At 40.6% G+C, this 17542-nt stretch overlaps 1 long non-coding RNA gene across 3 annotated transcripts in view; it reads right to left on the bottom strand.

Annotated features, from left to right (window-relative positions):
• LOC138764218 (uncharacterized) overlaps nt 1-17542 on the bottom strand; it is a 64513-nt gene that overhangs the window by 17961 nt on the left and 29010 nt on the right. For 2 of the 3 annotated variants that reach the window (XR_011358078.1, XR_011358077.1), the window contains one exon: nt 5209-5329. The exons of the other annotated variant lie outside the window; for it this stretch is intronic. This is a non-coding gene — a long non-coding RNA (uncharacterized lncRNA). The remainder of the gene's footprint in view (nt 1-5208; nt 5330-17542) is intronic. 3 annotated transcript variants of the gene reach the window in all.

The following is a 17542-nucleotide window of genomic DNA, read 5'->3' as shown; positions in this document are numbered from 1 at the left end:
CCCTATTCTCCTATTTAAAACTTCTTTAACCCCATTCTCCCCTCCCCCTCCTGAGTTGTCCTTTATCCCTTGTCGGACAACCACATCTCCCCTCTCCATTTGGATTTGCGAATTCACTCGCAAACGTCAGCTGATTTTGCAGTGACCGTAACTCCTCCCCACCCAGCCCCCCCAGAAAAGATTTCAATTTTCATATGTAACAAAGGTCACTCTTTTAACTCCCTCCTTATTCCCTCTATTCCCTTTCCCTCCCTTATTAATTCTTGTCTATACTCTATATATTTTCCTCTAAATACGGATACATTCATGTATGCACATTATACATATACTCACATATACCCCTTTACACACATACATATAGATCGTGGTCATTTTTACTCTTATTGCATGTCTTCATCTCTCTGCTTGTTTTGTAGTTGTTCTACAAATTTCCTTGCTTCCTCTGGATCCGAGAATAGTCTGTTTTGTTGCCCTGGAATAATTATTTTAAGTACCGCTGGGTACCTATCATAAACTTATATCCTTTTTTCCATAAGATCGTTTTCGCTGTATTGAACTCCTTCCTCTTCTTCAGGAGTTCAAAACTTATGTCTGGATAGAAAAAATTTTTGACCTTTATATTCCAGTGGCTTTTTGTCCTCTCTTACTTTCTTCATTGCTTTCTCCAATATATTTTCTCTTGTTGTATATCTTAAGAATTTTACTAAAATGGATCTTGGTTTTTGCTGCAGTTGTGGTTTCGGGGCTAAAGTTCTATGTGCCCTCTTTATTTCCATTTCTTCCTGTAATTCTGGTCTTCCCAGGTCCCTGGGGATCCAATCTTTTATAAATTCTCTCATATTCTTGCCTTCTTCATCTTCCTTAAGGCCCACTATCTTTATATTATTTCTTCTATTATAGTTTTCTATTATATCTATCATCTGAGCTAACAGCTCCTGTGCCTCTTTAGCTTTTTTATTAGATTCTTCTAATTTCTCTTTTAAGTCTTTTACTTCCATATCTACAAATGTTTCTTGTTTTTCCATATTTTCCACTCTTTTTGCCAATTCTGATATGGCCACTTCCATTTTATTCATTCTTTCTTCTGCATTCTTAATTCTTCTTTTTTATCTCATCAAATTCTTGTAATTGACATTCTTTCACTGATTCCATATATTCTTTAAAAAAAGATACATCCATTGTCTTGCTTTTCTCTTCTTCTTCCACTTCTTTCTGTTCTTCTTCTTCTTCCTCTGGGTTGACCATCTGTTGTTTCCTTGTTTTCTTTTTCCCCTCTTCTTTCTTGTTGTCGTTATTGTCTGTGTTCTGCACCTGCTGCTGTGTTGCAGGTGTCTCTCTCAGCTGTGGAGATCGACTCTGCAGCTGCTCCCCCCTCCCGTCAGTGTGTTTTTTTTCATGCGCGGTTGCGCACTTTTACTCGGCTCTGCGAGCCATTTTTGTAGTCCCGTGCCCGGGACCTCCATTGACCTGTGGGAGCAGGCCTCTCTCTCCGCGGCGGGCCTCTTTGGACAGGTAAGGCCTTCACCTTCTTCTTCCGACGTCTTTCCTTTTCTTTTCTTCCCGTTGTTTTTGGTTTTTCTTTCTTCGCTGCCATTTTCTTCACACTTTTACTTTCACTTTGTTTTGGTTTTTAAGTTTGTGCCTTTGCTTTTTCTCTATCTTTTTTTAACTTTTCTGGAGAGGGCTGGAGTTCCCCTACCGGCCACTACTCCATCACGTGACTCCCCCCCTGTTCGTCTTTAGACTTGATGGATATGCCTGGAAAGCTTCTAAATGCAACAAGATGGTCACCGACTATTTCTTCCACTCGTTGATTCCTCGTGTCAAACTTATAACTCTGCAATTTCAAATGTAATACCTAACCCAAAATCCGGACTAATAATCCAGAAACTTGAGCTCACAACTTTCAAAGCTAACCATGTAATTGAAAAGCTTAGAAATAATTTTTTAAAAACCCATCAGATTATCAGAACCCATCTAGTTGGCTGATGCCCTCTGGAGGAAGAACTCTGCCATCCTTTATGATCTGGCCAGCTGTGTCATCAGACTCAAATATTATCTGAAGTGATCTTGCAAAGGGCTAATGTTTACTGTAGCTTCTCTCTCATTTATTATTTGCAGAAATACTTCCTCTCTGTTTTTATGTTGTTCACTCCATCCTATTTTTAATCTTTTTGTGGTTTATATATAAAAAAATCAGAGTGGAGGTGGAATGGAGAATTGAAGCTCAGTTATCCTTATGGATAGAACTTTGCTCATGCAATCAAGTTTATTGTCATCTGAATGCACAAGTGTGACCCGATGAAACAGGGCCCTGCAGGAGCTTGCAAAGGACTGCAACTGCCAGGCTACAAGTGCTGAACAGCTGCTAATCAGAGACGCCTGCGAAGCAGGTGTCTGCTCCGATTACGTGAGGCAGAGGCTACTCAAGCAGAAAAGACCGAGTCTACCTCAAACAATCGAAATGGCAAACACCCTGGAAGTAGCCATCCACTATGCAGAATCGTTCTCTAGCAAACATGCAGCCGCCTCGTTGGGGACTCGGGCACCGCCATCTTGGGAGACAGAATAGCAAACCCGTTCCCGACCTGAGCTGACGTCCGCAGCTGTTAGCAACCACCCGAAGGGCTACTTCTGTGGGCAGGGAAAGTATATGAGGAAAAGTCAATGTTAATGCCATCTGGCTGGAGAGGGCCCAGACAGAAAATCAGGTGTTGTTCCTCCAATTTGCGGGTGGGGTCTTGGTGGGATAGTACACAAGGCCATGGACGGACATGTGAGTATGTGTGATAGTACAGATTCTATCACCAATGGGTATATGTACAGATGGTAGTGTAGGATGACTGTGATTGGCTGAGAGCATAGCCACACCTACTGGCAGGTCTTAAAGGGTTGCTCCTAGCCAGACCAGATCATTCTGGACTGGCCGACCTACATGTGATATGCTCCAGTCTTCTAGTTAATAAAATTGTAGTGTGCGTCGAAAGAATCAAAGGCTTATTGATCCAAACCAAGGCTTTTATTAACTAGAAGACTGGAGCGTATCACATGTAGGTCGACCAGTCCAGAATGACCTGGTCTGTCTTGGAGAAACCCTTCAAGACTTGCCAGTAGGCGTGGCTATGCTCTCAGCCAATCACAGTCATCCTACACTACAATCTGTACATATACACATTGGTGATAGAATCTGTACTATCACTGTATGGAAGTGTGACACAGAACTGAAATGGTTGGCTACTGGGAGGTCTCTGTCAATGGTGTGGATGGAGTGAAGGAGCTCAGCAAAGCAATCTCCCAATCTGCACTCAGTCTTTCCGATATAGGGAAGGCAAAGAACTACAGAACAGAGTTTAAAAAAATGTTATTTTTTTAAACAACATGTTATTTCAAATGAATATATATATTACTGAATAGTAATTCATGAACTCTATTACACTGGACCACACTGCCACCTATTGCAATAAATGCAACTTGACAAATATTCCGATAATATTAATAACTTCATGGGAGAATCTTGCAAGAGCATATGGAAAAAAAGAGCACAAGTTATATCAGCCCTCAGGTATTCTGTTGTTTTAATACTTGTTTGCAAATGGAAGTTTATTCCAATTGGACGAACTAAGATGGCTTTGTTTCTTAAATATTTTATTTTTAAAGAATTATATCTTAATAATTATATCATAATATCTTAACTTATTCTTATCCTCTGTGATACTGGATGAGTCCAATTTGTCCATCAGGTCTTGGCCAGCTCCCGCGGGAGTAATCTCATTTGACCTTTTCCCCTGCTCCTGATTTCCTTGTTGACTTTCTTTCCCATGGCCTCATCAATTCCAATTTGATTCTTTTTGCCATTAAAGGACCATAATGGGGTAATTAAAATAGCCAATGAAACTATCAAGTAAATCCTTGGGATTTGGGAGGAAATCAAATACTAGATGAAATACGTATGCCTCAGTGTCATGATCAAACTTGCCCCTGGAGCAGTCAGGCAGTATCATTAACTGCTGTGGGACCGTGCCACTTCATCAGGACATAACACATATTTTCAGTTACTCTCACAGCTTCCATTTGGAGATAGGGAGATCCAGTAAAAAGTCTTTGTTCCACTGCATGTCATTTATGAATGAACAAAGTAGTATTGGGGAATTTCGTGATTCAAGTATTGGACTGTTGAATGTTCACTTAGATGTTCAGTTCAGAAAAGGTTGTCCTTTCAGAAGCTAACCTAAAAATATCCAGAAATTTAGATACCTGGGTGCTGACTTTTACAGGGTCATACATATGAAGATTATTGTTATTCTTCAGATATTCACCCATCCCAGAAATTCTATGTTTGAATATAGAATTCTGTTGCATGTAGATCTACAGGTCTTCCTTGACAGGTTGCAGCACTGCTCTGGAAATCTGGTGCTGGTAGGCTCCCTTTCATTTATTTACATACTGAATCTCTTTCAGGTATTCTATTCATCCAACTTTCCAGCCCATGTTATTAATCACCTCAAAATCCTCACCCAACCCACCTAACAAATCTGACACCAACCCCCATAACTGTCCAACAGACCAAAGATCTCTTCATCCAACTGCATGTGAGAATCACAAGCCATTCCTCTGTACCACTGATCACGTCTTTCCCGATAATTGATTCACTGATCAAACCTGCCCACACACCACCCAGTCTCCGTCAACAACTTGTCCCAACACCCCCAGCCTTCCTTCCCCAAACCTGGTCACTCTTTCCTATTAGAACCATAGAGGACCTCTGGCTGGAGTATGATGCAGCAGTTATGAGCTCCTGACAATGTCTAATACTTTCCACCCTTTCACTCAATTTTTTTTAACCTAAGTGATTGAATCTTGGCTTCGCTGCTTGTTTTTAATACTATTATACAGAACATGTCTAAAAAAGGAGCCAACGCAATGAAGGAGGTCAAGGAGGAAGCAGTTCCACTTACTTTATAAATGGCTGCCAAAATGATGAAGATGCAATCCCACGAAATAACAAAGAAACTTATAGCAACTATGGAAAAACATTACTGAGAGTAGAGGTTAAGTTCTAACTCTTATTCCAGCAATTGAAGAACTTCTGGACGACATGGAGAAAGCATTAGTCACCGTGAGTAGCAGACTTGACAGACTAGAACTCAACATGGCTGCCAGCAACCTGGAGGGCCGGAGCAGATGCAATAATAGAGGATACCAACTTACTCATCAAGATCTTTGATAAATATTTGCTTGGTGCAGAGCCTGTATTTGATCGAGCACATCGTTCACCTTTTCCAAAGTCGTCTTCTGAAGAACTTCAGAGGTCGGTAATTCTTCAATTCCACTATTTTCAACAAAAAGAACGGGTCATTTGAGAGGCCTGACGAAAGAAAGAACTGACCTTTCAAGACCAGCATTATCAGATTTGTGGAAGACTTCTGCCCTGAGGTGATGGAGATGAGGTGAAAATTCCATCTGGTCATAGAGAAGCTTTTCAAACAGGGTTTTAGGCAAGTGTTGTTGTATCCGGCCCAATCTTAAAAGACGGCCAGAGGAAAATCATAAATTCCATGAAAAAAACACAACAAGTTTTTTTAAATATTTTATTTTTTCCATAAATATACATATAAATATTTTCCATTTTCAATATATGTAAATATAAATATAACTTTTTCATACAATTCAAAGCACAACAACCCCTTCCCTCCCAACCCCTTCACAATATAAATCCATACACCGTCAAGGCCTACAGTTGGATTAAAAAAAAAGGAAGTTTTCACTGGGAAGGTCACTTAAATTTTTATAATAATAGCACCTTTATTATTTTATTTGTGCTGCATCCATATATCAATTAAATTTAAATCCTTCATAAATGATAATGTCGTTTTTACAGCTTTTGCCCTCATTACTGTTCTCGCAGATTTATCAAGATTAGATCTAAACAAAAATTGAAATCTCCTCCAATCAATATACTTTGTTTTCCCCCTGCGGTTTTTAAAAAGATATCCTTCATAAAGACTTCATCGTCATAATTTGGGGCGTAAATGTGCATATGTTTTGCAGTGTGCCAGTATAAATCTTCCAGGTTGATCGGTTAATGTCTCTTCTATTATATTTCTAGTAATTAAAATTGCTTCACCTCTTGCTTTTGATCTCAATGAAGATAATATTACTTCCCCCACCCATCCTTTTTTTAATTTTGTGTGTTCCAATTTGGTAAGATGTGTTTCTTGTAAAAAGACTATATCTGCCCTTAATGTTTTTAGGTATGCCAAGATCTGTTTTCTTTTCACCTACCCTTTAATAGCATTAACATTAAAACAAATACATTTTAATGTTTTATCCATATTCTTCTTTAAAACAATATTTTTAACAATAAAATCTCTTTAAATAATAAAATGATCCTTCCCCTTTAAGAAAGACACACAATGTCCCTGCCCCAACAGTGACGTATACGTAGAACCCTGAAAGCACTCGGAAAAAGCCCGTGGAATCTCCGAAGGAAAAAACCTCCCTCCAGCACCATCTTTTTATTTGCTACTCCTTTCCAGGCACCATTCTCTCTTAGACCGGAGTCTTCACCCTGTTACCACTTTTCCCAGATTTTTTTTGTTTGCTGAGCTCTCCGTGAACATTTCTATACTTTACTTTTAAGCAATAAATACAAGACGATTTAACAAAAATATGAAAAATACAACTTTTACTTACTTCTATTATAAATATTTTCACAATCTTCTCCCTCCACAACCTGAATCTTTTTTTTAAACAAAGTTCTTGGTCTTGAAAAATCTCCAGTTCCCTTCCGTTAGTTCAGCCCTCAGTCATGTGGTGTATCATTGAGTATTTCAAGATTTTAGCGTGTAGTTGTCTTTTCACATCTTCAAATTCTTTCCTTTGCTTAATCAAGGTCAGGCTAAAGTCTTGAAAAAAAAGTACCTTTTCATAATCAACCTCGGGCAGGCCATTATTCTTATGCTGCTCCCAGAATTATCTCCCGTTCTCGGTAGCTTAAAAGTGTCACCATTACTAGTCTTGGTCTCTGATCGCTGACTCTTCTGGGTCTGTGTTCAGTGAGTTCTCTTGATGTGCAGTTTTTCTCCAAATTTGACTTCTCCTCACACTTGTGGGATCCATTTTTGAAAAAAGTTCACCAGGTCTCTTCCCTCAATTCCCTCCTTCAGTCCAATGATTCGGACAATATTCTGTCAACGTAAGTTCTCCAAATGGTCAATTTTGTCAAGCAGTCCTTGCTTATCCAACTCCCATCCTTTGGCTTTTTTTACCCAAAACCTCGAGTTTTTCCATGTGTTTTCGTCAATTCAAACTCTGCTCGTCCCATTCTCTCCATCAGCTCTTAAACTATCTCTTTTATTTCAGGAATTTTCTCCCTCATCTCTTTCATCTCCGTTTCAACACTTATGAATCGGTTACACAATTCTCAATTTTTTCCAGGATGATGCTCAATTCTTGACCCGACTCCCAGTTTTACCTAGTTCTGCCGGTCCCATCGCCATTTTTGCACCAGTCCCTTTTGGACTTTCATCCGATGTTAAGCCCAGTGAATTTTGGCCAAACATGACGCCACCTCAGCTTTAGCGTTGTCCTTGGAGTGAGTTGACTTGCTTTGCCTCCATCAAAGAAGATTGAGAATTGGCTGACTCCGTTCGTCTCTGTTGTAATGTTGGACTTGGACTGAATTTTATTCTTTTGTCTCATTTGAAGAAAGCTGAGTAGAGACTGACTCCATTTTCATTTCACCGTTGGTTTCAGCTTTAATTGGATCGTGATCTGCAGTACAAAGATGGTTGCCATGCTGCAGGAAGAGTTAACTGTCTTTGTCTTTGTGGGAGATGGTTGAGTTTATTTTGAAATGGGGGGGGTCTTTTTTTCATTTGAATTTTATGTGGTCTATTATCTGGTATTGGTAGTTTGAACTATTTAGGGGGACGGGGGATTTTTCCACTTATCTTTTACTTTATTCCTGGACTATTCGTGAGTGAGGTGGGGTAAATATCTTTTCTTCTCTTCTTTTTCTTTGCAAATTGTATGGTTTAGCTTGTTACATTTATTTTGAAAGATGTTTATACAAGTTTTATGGTTTATTTTGTGTTTATCATAAAACAGAAGTGTAGAAATGTTTTTTTTATTTCAAGAATTACTGTTACTGTGTAGACGATAGTAATGAATATGCGTGTGGAATGTGTGGTATGCCTGTTTATACAATAAGCCGGGAACTTTTTTTTGTTGCTGAATTCCTAACAGAATTATTAAATGTGTTAATTGCTCATCTTGCTTTTTTAACATTAGAGTAGTGGCACAGGGATTTATTTCCATTGGACTGCTAAATTGGACACGATGCTATTGCGCATGCGTTTAAAATGCTTATCTTTACACACTTTGGAAATTAGCTTATTGTTTAACTTTTTACAGAATTATTTTGTCATTGGAATGATATAAACCATTTTTGTTTTAATTACAAGGAGCAATAAAATCAACAACAGAAGCAATTTGGATTAGATATAACTATCTTAGTTACTGGCCTTCAGTTCAGAGAGGGGATTTATTTGGGTTTCTTTGGATTTTCAAGGTAACTTGTATCTTATATTTTATTTTCTTTGAATTTCAGTGTGGATCGAAGGTTATGGTATTTCGAATGATGACAGACGTGGGTGGAGCATCCAATTACCACCAATTAATATTAATATTAAATAAATTTGAAGATTTCTTCTTTAAAGATCATCTCTTGGAATGTTAAGGGCATGAATGGGAAGATAGGGCACACATGTCAAACTCAGGCCCATGGGCCAAATTTGGCCCGTGATATAATTATATTTGGCCCGCAAGATCATATCAAATATGTATTAGAGCTGGCCCGCTGGCCGCCGCGCCAGTATAGCGCATGCACAGCTAATATTACAAATCCCAGAATGCTTTGCAAATGCGTTGGCGCCAGCCCGTCAGCCCGCTAATCGCCCCCACCTCCTCTCTTTACTTTCATTGGCATCTGCGACCTGTCACCCAACTCACACGTAATAAACCCCTTATGTAAAATGGCCAAACGAAAGACAGAAAACAGGACCTTTCGAGACAGGTGGGAGGGAGACTATATGTTCATCATTTTAAAAGACAAACCTGTTTGTCATTGAAGCAAGTTGTTATTTTTTTGACTTGTTGGCTTTTGAAAAAAAACACATTTAAAAGGAGCTTAAAAGGCTATAGAGAAATATTATTTATTGAATATTTTATTTCTCATTTGTTAATGCTTCTTCTGGAAAGAGTTTAACCAAAACTATTATTAAACATTTATTTTAATAAGAAAATGTTTAACATTACATATGTTGAAAGAAGAGAAAACATGCAGATGTTGTTGAAAATTTTCAATAAATATTTAGTTTGGCCCACGACTTAGTCCAAGTTTTTAATTTTGGCCCTCTGTGAATTTGAGTTTGACACCCCTGCCATAGGGTATTTGCTCATGTTAGACACTTAAAGGCCACTATTGTTTTTTCCCAAGAAACTCACATTTGGAATTCTGATAAGGACAGATTGGTGTTTAAATGTTTCCATTCCTCTTCTGACACTAAAATTAGAGGAGTCTCTATACTAATCAATCAAAATATTCCATTTATACTTCATAATAGCATATAGATAATCATGGTCATTCTTACATGTAAATTATAAAATAAAATGGTTGTGTTTGCAAATGTTTATGCCTCAAAGATTAATGAGCTGGCATTTTATGAAAATTTTTATTCAGGCCTAATTGATTTAAATCACTACTCATTGATTTTGTGGGTCAATTTCAATTGTTGTTTAAATACTGTTCTACATCGTTCCTCCTCTAGACTAGTTACTCTTTCCAAATCTTCAGTTGTAATTCATTCTTTTTTTTTAAATCAAATTTTGGTGTTTCACGTGTATGCCATTTTAAAAATCCTAATAACAGAGAATATTCTATTTTTTCTGAAGTACATCATTCTTATTGTAGAATTGATCATTTTTTAATTGACGACCAATTGATCTCTTTGACCAAAACAAGGAATAGTTATATCTGATCATGCTCCTGTTATTTTAACTTTGAATTTTTTGACACTCCCTTTACAAAAAGGCAATAGCGATTTAATGCTATATTACTTTTAAATAAAGTTTTTCTAGATTTTATGGAAAAGTAACTACTATTCTTTTTTACTACTAATACTCTCCCCAACCATGTCTAATTTGACTGTATGGGACACAATGAAAGCTTATTTGAGAGGGAAAATTATTTCTTACACAGCTAATATTAAGAAGACATAAAGGGAAAGGTTAGAATTAATTAATCAAATCGATTTACAGTCTGCTCAAGATAAAAAATCTGGACGTGTAAAGGAGAGAGGACCTTAAAACTAAATTTGACCTTCTCTCGAACTACCCAATTGAACAGCAATTGTGAGGAGTAAAAGCTATTTTTACAATCATGGGGGAAAACCAAAATCAGGCAAGTTGCTGGCCAGAAAATTAAAGAAAATATCTGCTGAAAAAAAAACCAAATTAATAAGATTCGAATGGGAGTTGTCAAGAGCACTGATTTATTTTAAACAAATAAATGATACTTTCAGAGAATTTTATTCCAATCTTTACACCTGTGAATTTAATAAAGATTATTCTTTAATGTTGAACTTTTCGATCACCTTAATTTACCTTCACTTCCTCAGAACAGTTGTACAAGCCTGCTGCCTTCTATTTCTCAGGAGGAAATATTATCAGCTATTTCCTCCTTACAATCTGGTAAATCTCCAGGATGAGATGCTTATCCAGTTGAATTTCATAAATTGTTCTCTAAATGGCTTGCACCTCACTTAAGTTCAGTGTTTATTGATTCTTTTAAAGACAGGAAGCTTCCATCATCTTTTAATGAAAAGATCCTGTCGAATGTGCTTTGCACAGACCTATTTCATTACTTAACACAGATATGAAAATAATAACTAAAATTTTGGCCCGTAGATTAGAAAATATCTAACCATTAATTATTGGTCAAGATTAAACAGGTTTTATTAAAAATTGTTATTCTTATTATAATGTACATCAATTATTTTAATTTCTTATATTTACCCTCCACTTCTGCTCTTGAATGTGTTCTTTCATTCGACACTGAGAAGGCTTTTGATCGGGTGGAATGGGTCTCTCTGTTTGCTATTTTAGAGAAGTGTAATTTTGGCCCAGATTTTATCAAATCGATTAAATTAATGTACAGTACAACTCTGATTATCCAAAATGGTTGGGACCAGGCCTATATTGGATAAACATTTTTTTGGAGAACTGGTCATTTTCAAAAAATAGCCCAGTAGCAACATCGAATCACTTGTATCAATGTTTAAACAACAACAAACAATAAGGGAAGGCTTTTAAAGCCTTAAAATAATGTTTAATTCTCACCAAAAATATGGTGGCCACCACCAATCACCGAGTTCTCCCAACCACAGCCGATCCCCGACACAAACCCATCACTGTCGTTGATATCCCGGGAGCTTCCTGGGCCACTGGAACACTCACTGGCAAGTCGGTGAGTGAGTGTTCAAGTGTGATTGGGAGCCTGATTTGGATTGGATTTGTCACACAGATGAGGACTGGGAAATTGTTCTCAATTTGATTAATGAATCCTTCTTTTGTGCGCAATATTGTTGTAATTCAAAGTGGTGCATAGAGCACATATTTCAAAAGTTAAACTATCTCACTTTTATTTTGATACTGATCCATTATATAACCATATAACAATTACAGTATGGAAACAGGCCATCTTGGACCCTCTAGTCTGTACCGATTTAAGTGATCTCCTCTAGTCCCACTTGCCTGCCCCCTGCCCATTACTCTCCAATCCCCTCACATCCATGCACCAATCCAATTTTTTCTTAAGTGACAAAATTGACCTTGCTGCTACCACCTCTTCCAGAAGGTCATTCCACTCAGCCACCATTCTCTGAGTAAAGAAGCTCCCTCTCATGTTACTTCTAAACTTTTGCCCCCAACCCTTAACTTATGACCCCTCATTCCAATCTCACCTACCCGCAAGGGCAAGAGCCTATTCACATCTACTCTATCAATCCCCCTCATAATTTTAAATACCTCTATCAAATCCCCTCTCAACCTTCCAATGAATAAAGACCCAATCTACTCAATCTTTCTCCCTATTCTAAATACTGCAATCCTAGCAAAATTTTAGTAAATCTTCTCTGCACCCTCTCTACCTTATTGATATCCTTCCTATAATTTGGGGACCAGAACTGCACACAGTATTCCAAATTTGGCCTCACCAATGCTTTGAATAGCCTCAACATCACCTCCCAGCTCCTATATTCTATGCTTTGATTTATAAAGGCCAGCACAGCAAAAGCCTTCTTTACCACTCTATCCACATGAGATTCCACTTTCAAAGAACAATGAACTGTTATTCCAAGATCTCTCTGTTCCTCTGCATTCCTCAATGCCCTCCCCTTCAAAATAATCCTGCTTTGATTATTCTTCCCAAAATGAAGTATTTCACACTTATCAGTATTAAACTCCATCTGCCACCTTTCAGCCCACTCTTCTAAGCAAGTCCAAATCCTTCTGCAGTCCCTGAAAACCATCTTCACTATCCACAACACCACCCACCCCCCCACTATTTATGTATCGTCTGCATATTTACTAACCCAATTTACCACTCCATCATCCAAATCATTACTGTAAATGACAAACAACAAGGGACCCAACACCACTTGTCACCGGCTTCCATCCTGACAGACAGTTAACCACCATGACTCTTTGGCATCTTCCCTCTAGCCACTGTTGAACCCATCTAACTATCTCAACATTAATACCTAACACCTGAACCTTCCTTTCCAACCTTCCATGTGGAACCATATCAAAGGCCTTACTGAAATCTAGATAGACTACATCTATTGCTCTACCCTCATCAACCTTCCGAGACACCTCCTCAAAAAATTCAACAAGGTTTGTCAAACTTGACATTCCCCGCACAAACTCATGTTGGGTGTCCCTGATCAGTCCCTGCCTCTAGATACTTATACATATTATCTCTATGAATACTGTCCATTAGTTTACCAACTATCGATGTCAGACTTACCAGCCTATAATTGTTGGGCCTACACCTGGAGCCCTTTTTAAACAGAAGAACCACGTTTGCAATACACCAATCCTGTGGCACCATGCCCCCCTCCAGTGACTGTTGAAAAATCACTAGGCACTTTCAGGTCGCCAAAATTCCCCAATGTAAGCCACATATTATGCCCATTTGCAACTGTCAGGAGGAGCATGCAAGGTGAACTTTGTAACCCTCCTCTGGGAGGGACAATCGCCGTAGCACTGAGCCCCCCCCCACCCCACCGCCACCAGCTCCTGAATGCAGCCACCTGAAAGCGGCTGCTAATGGGGATGACAATCAGCTGGTGAGCGCCTGACAGCCCTCCTCCCAGCTGCCCCTGCCCTCGGGCGCAGGACGTCAGGGCAAGGACAGCCGGCGCGGGCTGTCAGCGCTGGGACAGCCGGTGCAGGCTGTCCCCATACTGCTCCCTCTGCCTCGCTCCCTCCCCACAGACCTATATCAGTCCCCACAAGCAATGCTGACAGCCCGTGCCAGACGTCCCAGTGTGGGGACTGATAGGGCTAAGGGGAGAGAGCAGGGCAGCGGGATCAGTGTGGGGATGTCCCGTACGGAATGTCCCTGTGCTGACAGCCTGCACCGGCTGTCCCAGCTCTGACAGCCATCCATCCCAACCCTGGCAGCCCAAAGGGACAGGAGTTGGAGTGTGCTCTGAGGTGCCTCCTGTGAAGCTGTCCCTTTCAGATGGCCAGCACTACACTTTCAGCGCTGCTACCTGAACGACCATTCCACAGGTCTGAATCCGCTTCTGGAGGTGCATTCTTGGCGGAGAATGCACCTGAAGAAGCCTACTGTCAAAGCCTCTGCTATTTCCTACTTGACTTCTCTCAAGGTTCAGGGGAAAATCCCATTGGGACCAGGACATTTATCCGCCTTTATATGCCTCAAAAGTTCCAACACCCCCTCTTTCGTAATCCCTACATTTTCCATAATCACCCCTTTTGCTTCTCTTATCCTACACGATTCCATATCCTTTTCCCTAGTGAATACCAAAGAGAAGAACTCGTTCAATATCACCCCCATTTCATTCGGCTCTGCACACATTTGTCCGCTCTGATCCTCTAAGGGACCAATTTTATCTTTCACACTCCTTTTGCTATTTATATATTTGTAAAAACCCTTCGGATTTACTTTCACCCTATTCGCTATAGCCACCTCGTACCTTCTTTTTGCTTTCCTAATTTCTTCCTTAAGCTTCTTTTTACAATCCATGTATTCTCCCAGCATCTCGTTAAATACCCTGTTTCTTATATTTAATGAAGGCCTCCTTTTTAATTCAAACCAATTTTCTAATCTCCCTTGATAAATGTGATAAATGTAAATTTTTTGAGACCTCGTTGATACATATGTCTTGGACTTGCTCTCGTTCAGAAAATATTTGGAAAAATTTACTTTCAAAATTTATCGATCATTTTTAGGGTCACATTAGATCCGTGGCCCCTTAATTTGCTAGGTTTGGTTTTATTCAAGAAGAGAAAATAGTATTGACATAATCTCAAAACAAATCTGAGCTTTTACCTCATTGAGAGCTGGACGGGCAATTTGGAGGAGATGGAGAGTCAGCCCCTCCACCTACTCACACTCAATGGTTACAGGGAGTCATGGCCTTCCTAAGTTATAAAAAAAAATCAGATACAACGTTAAAGATGTAAAGGTGAATTTTTCCAAGATGTGGGGCCCATTCATGGAGTATTCCCATAATTTAAAGGATTAGGGTGTTTGGATGCTCCTGACCTGGTTTCCGAATGTCGTCCTTCGTTTCCTATGTATATTAGATATTCAAGTTAACCTTGATTAATGGGGAGGGATTCTTTTTTTTTATCTTTTTCTTTCGAAATATTTTGAAAATGGGTTGATTGAAAAGGGTACACACAATTTTTATATGTATGGTTAAAGTATTATTCGAGAAGTACTAATTATCTGTATTTTCTATATATTTCACCCCATGTATTGGATTAATATATATGGTTTTTTTTAAACTTAAACCCAATAAAGATAATTTAAAAAGAAAAAGAACTATAGAACATTCTTTCTTTGGCTTGGATTCGCGGACGAAGATTTATGGAGGGGGTAAATGTCCACGTCAGCTGCAGGCTCATTTGTGGCTGACAAGTCCGATGCGGGACAGGCAGACACAGTTGCAGCGGTTGCAGGGGAAAATTGGTTGGTTGGGGTTGGGTGTTTGGTTTTTCCTCCTTTGCCTTTTGTCAGTGAGGTGGGCTCTGCGGTCTTCTTCAAAGGAGGTTGCTGCCCGCCGAACTGTGAGGCTCCAAGATGCACGGTTTGAGGCGTTATCAGCCCACTGGCGGTGGTCAATGTGGCAGGCACCAAGAGATTTCTTTAGGCAGTCCTTGTACCTCTTCTTTGGTGCACCTCTGTCTCAGTGGCCAGTGGAGAGCTCGCCATATAACACGATCTTGGGAAGGTGATGGTCCTCCATTCTGGAGATGTGACCTACCCAGCGCAGTTGGATCTTCAGCAGTGTGGATTCGATGCTGTCGGCCTCTGCCATCTCGAGTACTTCGATGTTGGTGATGAAGTCGCTCCAATGAATGTTGAGGATGGAGCGGAGACAACGCTGGTGGAAGCGTTCTAGGAGCCGTAGGTGATGCCGGTAGAGGACCCATGATTCGGAGCCGAACAGGAGTGTGGGTATGACAATGGCTCTGTATACACTTATCTTTGTGAGGTTTTTCAGTTGGTTGTTTTTCCAGACTCTTTTGTGTAGTCTTCCAAAGGCGCTATTTGCCTTGGCGAGTCTGTTGTCTATCTCGTCGTCCATCCTTGCATCCGATGAAATGGTGCAGCCGAGATAGGTAAACTGGTTGACCGTTTTGAGTTTTGTGTGCCCGATGGAGATGTGGCGGGGCTGGTAGTCATGGTAGAGAGCTGGCTAATGCAGGACCTCAGTTTTCTCCAGGCTGACTTCCAGGCCAAACATTTTGGCAGTTTCCGCAAAACAGGACATCAAGCACTGAAGAGCTGGCACTGAATGGGAAACTAAAGCGGCATCGTCTGTAAAGAGTAGTACACGGACGAGTTGCTCTTGTGTCTTGGTGTGAGCTTGCAGGCACCTCAGATTGAAGAGACTGCCATTTTCCCCTTTCACACTTAACACATGACCTCTGGTTTGTACCTCACCTACTGTGATAGTACAGACCTATCACCAATGTATATAGTTACAGTATCTAGAGTGTAATGACTGTGCTTACAGCGATTTGCTGAGAGCTTAGCCATGCCTACTGTCTGGGCCTTAAAGGGTTGTGTCCCTAGACAGGTTGGATCATTCCGGACTGGTCAGCTCCTGTCTTTTGCTAATAAAAGCCTTGGTTTAGATCAACAAGTCTTTGGTTCTTTTGACGAGCTCTACAATTTTATTAGCAAAAAGAATTTTTTTAAAAAGGGTTGGAGCGTCTGACTCGGCCAGAAAAACTTGACATCGACTCACAGTCAGCTACAGCCTTCAAAGCCTTTAAGTTCTGGCTGTTGAACTTTAAAAATTTCCTAAGGCTCATTGAGGTGGAGGAGGATAACCAGCGTCTAACAGCATTGCTGTCTATGGTGTCCTTGAGAGTCTACGAGAACATCCAGGATCAGACCACTTACACCGCAGCCATAAAGGTACTGAAAGAACTGTATGATCAACCGGTGAACAGAGTTCATGCCCGGCTCGTGCTTGCGTCGAGGAAGCAACAGCCCAGCGAGTCCAGCAGGGCATATTTACAAGTAGTAAAGGCGTTGGGCAAAGAATGTAACTGTGTGGACAAAACTGCTGCCGAGATCACAAGCGATCTCGTCTGGGATGCCTATGTGGCCGGGATCCGATCGAACGAAGTGAGGCTGTGCTTGCTCGAACAAGGGGTAGAAAAAGTAGAGGACGTGGCCCGGATTGTAATCACAATGGAGGATGCAGCCTTAAAGTCAAACGAGCTCTCTAGGGACTGGACCCCACGTTCTGATGTGAGTAGAGTGCCCTTCTACCCTACCACCCCACGAGATACTGATGGCCTGTCGGCTGCTGTTACACTGGCCCCTGCGAACCCAAAATGTTATTTCTGCGGGAGGACAAGCACAGCAGGTCCCAGTGCCCAGCAAGAAAAGCCAGGTGCCAGAAGTGCCTTAAAAACGGCCACTTTGCTGCAGTCTGTAGGTCTAAAATGGCCGCCGGCAAACACAGTGCTTCGTGTGAAGCCCAACCGCCACTATCCCATTTAAACTCTTCTTCCCCAGAACTCTCGTCCAATGAGAGCGAGGGCTCCCCTGCACAGCAACGCCTGATGTCACGGAGACGCCGAACTCGGAAGGGGCAGCCCACCCTCACAACCATGATGTTGGCCCACCTCTCGTCCCCGTGCGAAACACTCGACCCGGCCTCGGTCCCGACTGTAGAGCCCGCTATTGCTACGGCCACGACCACCC

This window comes from Narcine bancroftii, chromosome 5, assembly GCF_036971445.1.
Source record: "Narcine bancroftii isolate sNarBan1 chromosome 5, sNarBan1.hap1, whole genome shotgun sequence".
Taxonomy (NCBI): Eukaryota; Metazoa; Chordata; class Chondrichthyes; order Torpediniformes; family Narcinidae; genus Narcine; species Narcine bancroftii.
This window is presented reverse-complemented; position numbering and strand designations above follow the sequence as displayed.